This window comes from Pteropus vampyrus, unplaced genomic scaffold (assembly GCF_000151845.1).
Source record: "Pteropus vampyrus isolate Shadow unplaced genomic scaffold, Pvam_2.0 Scaffold149, whole genome shotgun sequence".
In the NCBI taxonomy this organism is placed as follows: Eukaryota; Metazoa; Chordata; class Mammalia; order Chiroptera; family Pteropodidae; genus Pteropus; species Pteropus vampyrus.
In genome coordinates, this window is record NW_011888930.1 from 1,779,598 (window position 1) to 1,786,189 (window position 6,592).

Genomic DNA, 6,592 nt, shown 5'->3' on the forward strand with positions numbered 1-6,592 from the left:
ATATTTATATATTTTGCCTTTTGTAGATATTTGAACTTTCAGTGTTTAAGATTTTTAGTAAAAATTCAAGCATAATTGTCAGTTTTCCAAATAATTTTTCCATGTCAAGAATCTTTTTTATCTTTGGTTTTCAATAGTTTGATTATGATGTGTTTAGGTGTGATTTTTTTGAGTTTTTCCCACTTGAAGTTTGTCGAGTTTCTCTAATGCGTTAATATTTCTCAACAAATCAGGAGGTGTTCAGCTATTATTATTTCAAATATCCTTTCTGCCCGCTCTCTCTCTTCCCATTATGTATGTGTTGGAACATTTGATGGAATCCCCCATGTCTCTAAGGCTGTGCTCATTTCTCCTCTCTGTTCCTCAATTCTTTTCCTTGAAATATCTTCAAGTTTCCTGATTCTTTCTTCTTCCAGCTCAAATTCCTTTTGGGTCCCTTTGGTGAAAATTTCATTATAGATATTGTATTTTCAACTATAGAATTTCTCTTTAGTTCCTTTTTTTATAATTATCTTTACTGATAATCTCTACTTGGTGAGATGTTATTTTATACTTTAGTTCTTTAGAGATGATCTCCTTTAGTTCTTTGAACATATTTCAAATAGCTAATTAAATCTTGTCTAGAAGTTATGTTTGTTTTTCTTCAGGAAATTTCTATTAACTGATTTCCTTGTTCATTTGCAAGTGTTTTTGTTTTTGTCGAAAACTGGACATTTTGAATAATATGGCAACTTTGAAGCTCCAATCTCCCTCTTTCCCAGTGTTTTTTGTTTTTACTCTCTGTTGTCATTGCTGCTGTTTGTTTAATGGTGCTCCTGAACTAATTCTGTTAAGTCTATGTTCTTTGTTGTGTGGAGCCACTGAAGTCTCTATGCAGTCTAATGGTTGTATAATGATTTGACAGTGATTTCCTTAAATGGCTGAAATCAATAAGTCTCCCAGTCTTTGCCAAGGGGCTATGTATGTATGTTGGTGAAAGCTTTCCACCTTCAGCCAGGCAGTTTACAACCCTGCCTTAGCCTTCACTTCCTTGAAGTTAATGTCAGCCAGAGGTGAGATCTGAGGTGCTTTCTCAGGATTCTCCTGAGCATGTGCACAGCCCTCCACATGTGTATGGCCTTCTAGATTCCTAGGAATATGCTGGGATTTTTAAAAGCCTCAAATAATCATCTAATTTTCTTTTCTTTTTAAGTTTTTTGATTGACTTGCTGTTTGTCCCAGCCATTATTTTCATCTCAGGCAGTTGAGACATTAAACAGTTGCTGCTAAATATCTTTGACAAGCCCCTCCAGGAAAAGATTATTTGCATTAGGTAAACTTGAGTCAGATCTTTTAAAGGGTTTAAAGGGAACTGCCAGACAAGTCACATAATGACTGTTATCTGGGTCTTTGGAGAAACCCCAACCCTATTCTGCTTCCTCTAGTGGCTGTTATGCTGCTGGCCTTCCTGTGATTGTGGGATTGTGGGTTTTCAGAGCTAGCACAGCTGGAGAGAGGAGTATGAAAATAGGCCAAGTTCAAAATCTGCAAGATCATTGTTCTTAGAGATTCAGCCATTTTTCTTGAATAAATGCTCCCCAGATTGTGTTAAACCTTTAGTTAAATCTTTTTCCAAGATTCTGAAAAATTTGATTTGACAATTTTTGCCAGTGTTTATGTTGCCATATAGAGGAGAGGATTTTAGATGATCTTTAGTTCATAAGTTCAATTGACTTCACTCATTCATTGAATAATTTTTGATACAGAGTTATCCTTGGATAACACTAAATGATTATAATGCATAATTTAAAAAATATACTGTTGGAACTTTTAAAATTTTATTTGAGATTTTTGCATGCAGATGCATAAGTGAAATTATGCTTTTCTTTTTCTTTTGTCATCTGAATTTGAAATCCTAGTTACATTTGTCCTAGGTGATATTCAAACTAAGATATCATTCAGAATGACAATGAATGTTCACTGATTAATCATAATGGAGAATCAACCAATCAAAATGTTACCAACTGATACAGCTATATAGGTAAGAATTGACTGAATATTACCTTTCCATATAAATTAGGCTATTTTCTTGGGCATCTTCTGTTAGAGTGTTATTGTCTGTTTCTTGAAGGTTGGCAGACTCATCTACAAAACCTAGGTCTATTGGCAAGGGGATGAGGGAGTTGTTGACTCTAAGTTTCTTTAATGGTTCTTATTCTGTTCAATATTTCTATTGATTTTTGATTCAATTTAGACATTTTATACTTTTCTAGGAGTTTGATTATTTCATGTAGGTTTTACAACATATTAATAAGAAGTGTTTATAATACTCTTGCTTTTGCCTTTGCCTCATTTGTGACCTTTGTAGAAATTTTCCCTCCTAGTCTGGGATCTAATCCACAATCAGGCATTACACTGAGTTTTCATGTTTCTTTAGCCTTCTTTAATCTGGAATGATTCATTAGCAATTTCTTTGTCATTCATGCCTTGGCATTTGAAGTATTCAGGTCAGTTATTTTTAGAATGTTCCTCAATTTCATTTTGTCTGATGTTTCTTTATAATGAGATTCAGGTTATACATTTTTGGAAGAAATGCTACTAATATCATGTCCTTCTAGGAGTCATAATTTTCTTTTTAATGCAAATGTTTAAAAATATGTCATATGGTTTCCAAAACTATAGGATTCTAAAGCAATTATTTTCTTACAAATTTCCAATTTATTACATAACGATCAGAGGACAGAGTATTTATATTGACTTTGAAAAATATTGAAGTTTTTTTTTTGTAAATGTTTTATGTGTACCTAAAAAAGAATATATATTACAGTGAATAACACATTCTCACTTTTATTTACATTATTTTCCTCTTTCTCACTGAAAAGCTTAACATTGAGGAGGGAAGTATGAATTAATTTCACTGTTACCTTGTTGCTCCTTCATCCATTTGTATTCAGTCTTCCTCTATATCCATCTTAGATTTAGTGATGAGGAAGAGCAGGAGAGGAAGAGAAAGCTTTTATTTTCCTGCTATTACCCACGTCTATATTGATGCTCAGTAGTTGTTCAAAGTGGATTGTTTCTCTTAAGGATGGTTCTAATGGGTGCCTCAGAGATTTCTCAGCTGGAAATGCTTGACTATCATTCCCTGATGCAGGCAGTGACTGTAGCTGATGGCTCGTTGTCTTTTCCCACCATACCAGGCTTCTGCCTCTAGTGGTAAATGTGCCCTTCTTTCTACTAGTAGCATTGCTATTTGAGCTCCAGATGACTGGCATCTAGCTCTCCATTCGTTTTTTAAAGTGCCTCATTAGACATTAGGACATATCCCTTTCTTTTACCTATGAGAGAGGGGAAAGAAATGCTACAATACTCGAAAATGTTTTACCATGGAAATTTTCTCTCCTCATCTCTTTAACTTACTCATATTTGTCCTTGAAGTAATCATGGACATCAAGTACCATCAACTACTTAGCAGCTGCTTCAAAGATATTTAGTCCATCATTTTGGAATAGGAACTACCATTTTGATTTTGCCTCAGGGACTCTACCAAAACAGATAGAAAGAGATCCATTTTAATATTTAGTTATACACTCAGTATGATACTAATTATGTTCTCTAACAACAATGCAATGAAATTAGAATTTGAAAAGAAAATTAAAAGGATTTTTTAAGTCAATAAAAACTTACTATGCAGCTATAATAGTTAAGATAGTGTAGTACTGGAACAAAATTAGACATATAGACAAATGAATAGAATAGAGAGCCTAGAAACAAGGCCATACATATGTGGGATCACAGGCTATAACAGAAGTATTAGTATAAATTAATTAACAAAGAACTAAGAATTATAAATGGTTCTTGGAAAACTGATTATCCAAATGTAAAAAACAATAGCTATCTGCATATATAGGATTGGGTATATGAACCTAGGATGAGAATGATACCTAGCACCTTCAGGATAATGCTTTTACTGAGGAAAGGAGGAAGGGGATGGGGTTTTAGAGTCATAAGCTGGGCTGCAACTATATTTAATGTTTGGCTTCCTTAAAAAATAGCCTAAAGAAAATATGGCATAATGTTAATATTTATTGTATCTGGGTTTGGGTACATGAGTTTTCATTATGTTAGTCTAATTTTCCATATGTTTGAAATATAAAAATATTTTTAAAAATCTCAGCAGGGTGAAACAATGTGCTGACAATAACAAGATAAAATATAGGAAAGATAAATAAAAAAATCTAACCTTGAATTAAATAGAAACCCCACCAATTGGATATATACACAGTAAGGGGCATGTGGGTTAAAAGAAGAATTTGTTTAAATACCGTGATTTGATTTGACTACAGTTTCATGTATCAATGCCACTAAGGCCTGCCAACAAATCTAATTTTTCATAAAGCTAAGCAGTATGAGTAAAATGTCTAAAGCAGAAAACCGATAGTAGTATTAGACATTGCTTCGGTCAAAACTTATGTTGCTTAATTTTATAGAAACTAAAAGCTATTTAGAGGACAACGACTAGAATTACGAGAGAAACTCTGGGTTGTGTCGTGTGCAGCACCAGCGAATGCTCGGCTAAGGGAAGGTAATGTTCAGGAGGAGTATGGCAACCATCATTGCTTATGGCTGCCCTGTGGAAGTGGGATTTGGCTCATTTGCTGTAGCCTGAGGGGATATTGCAAGGAGATGATTATAAACATCATATTTCACCCCAACATAAAGAATTTTCCTATATGATATGGTCTTCCTCAGAAAGTAGTAGATTCCTCACCGCTGGAGTTGCTTAAGCAAAGATTCTGACTATTTGGTTTTGAATTGTTGGTTGTTGGCTAGACCAGAAGAGTGATGCCGAAATTTTGGATTTCATGGACCAGTACAACTTCAAATGAATACTTGGAGAACCAACAAAGAGTTTCCAACTTTCTAATTTGTTAAGGAAGATCGTTACAGATAAATGAAAAACATACACGGAAACTACTTATTTCTACCATCGCTTTAACACCACAATTAATGAAGTACATCATCCCAGAATTTTTTTTCTTTTCAAGGAGAGAACATCAGCTACTTTGCACTGATATATTTTAAATAATATATTTATATATGTTCAAATAGAGGAAAATTTTAACACATTTTGGTTTTTGTTGTATGTAACTGTTTCCTTGATAAAATATCAATTCAGGAGCTCATACTTATAATTGTATGCAACGGAGTGTAATTCAAATATTCAAGCTATTTTTTTTTTTTTTGATGTCTGATCTTATTTGTTAGTCTTACAAAATCTCATTTTTGATTGGACTCAGACTTAGAGGTAGAAGCTCTCAGAGAGGACAGTCTACATCTCTTGGCCATCTGTTCCTGGCATTTCTCTTTGCTTCATTCATTCTCTTGGCCAAAAGTTTAGCATATTCTGCGGTCTCTTCCTTATTTTTCTTAGTATGCTGTTTCTTCAGAGCAATCTTTCCATGTTTATGTTGCAGGACACATGGAGTGACAAGACGCTGAATCTTGGGTGTTTTGGTCCTAGGTTTCTTACTTTCTTTGTTTAGGGGCTTTCATACAACATTGATGGACGTCATCTTCTTTAGAGAGTTTGAAAAGTTGGCAGATTCAGCTAGTTCTTTTGGGCCCCAGGTGACGAGGCACAGTAGTGTTAGTGAGACCAGGAATGTCTTTCTCCCCTTTTCTCACAATGACCAAGTTGAGAACACTCAGATTGGCATCCACGATTCAACTTTGAACAGGCCTGTGCTCTCTTTCCCCAGTCTTCCTCGGTCTATAACAGGAATGCCCCTTACTCAGTAGCAGTGGGTCAAGGCACCCTGCTTCATGGGGAAACCTAGTTTGTCATTCCCATCATTGATTCAAAATACATAACTCTTCCATTCTTCACTCAGAGTATCAGCAGCAGCTTCTGTGGCCATACGCTTCTCATAAAAGGTACAAAGTTTTCATTCATCATCCACTTCAGTGAGCTTCTGGCACTAGTGCCTGGGAAAGAGATGTTCAGCTTTATCCTGAAGCGGCCGACCCCCTCCAAGGTACCATGAAAAGGGCTCAAGCTATTCTCAAAATTTACTTTTGTTTATGGTCATTGTCAACCATACTGCTTGGCTTAGAGGTAGAAGCAAATTCCAAATGTCATTTCACTTAATTTAGAATTTACAGGTGAGCTGAGAAAAGCCAAAGGACAATAGCTAGTATAGCTCTGGCACCCTTTTTGTGCCTTTTTTTTTTAGGCCCAAGCAGGTCAGGATCTAAGAGCCAGGTCTGCTACAAAGAGAGGAGCAGGGCTAAGGGCTCCAACTAATTCTTTACAAAGAAGATCTCCCGGCCCAGAAATAGGAAGAGATACCCCACTAACTAGATTCACACACAGCAGGAGGAGTGTGGTCCAGATGGCTGCTTACAATGAGGAACAATAAGGTCAGAAATCAATAAGACTGTGCTTCCTCACAGATTGGGCTGATCCAAGGAACAGCTGCCTTTCTTAACCTCTGCACTTGATATTTTGAGTCATAATGTTTTCTTGTAAGGAGCTATCCTGTGCATTATAGAATTTTTTGCAGTACCCCTGGCCTCTGCTCATTACATGCCAGTAGTACTTCCCATGACT

At 35.6% G+C, this 6,592-nt stretch overlaps 1 pseudogene; it reads right to left on the bottom strand.

The window, feature by feature from the left end:
• Nucleotides 1-5,259: 5,259 nt before the first annotated feature.
• Nucleotides 5,260-6,592, bottom strand: part of LOC111745220 — a 2,592-nt pseudogene continuing 1,259 nt past the window's right edge.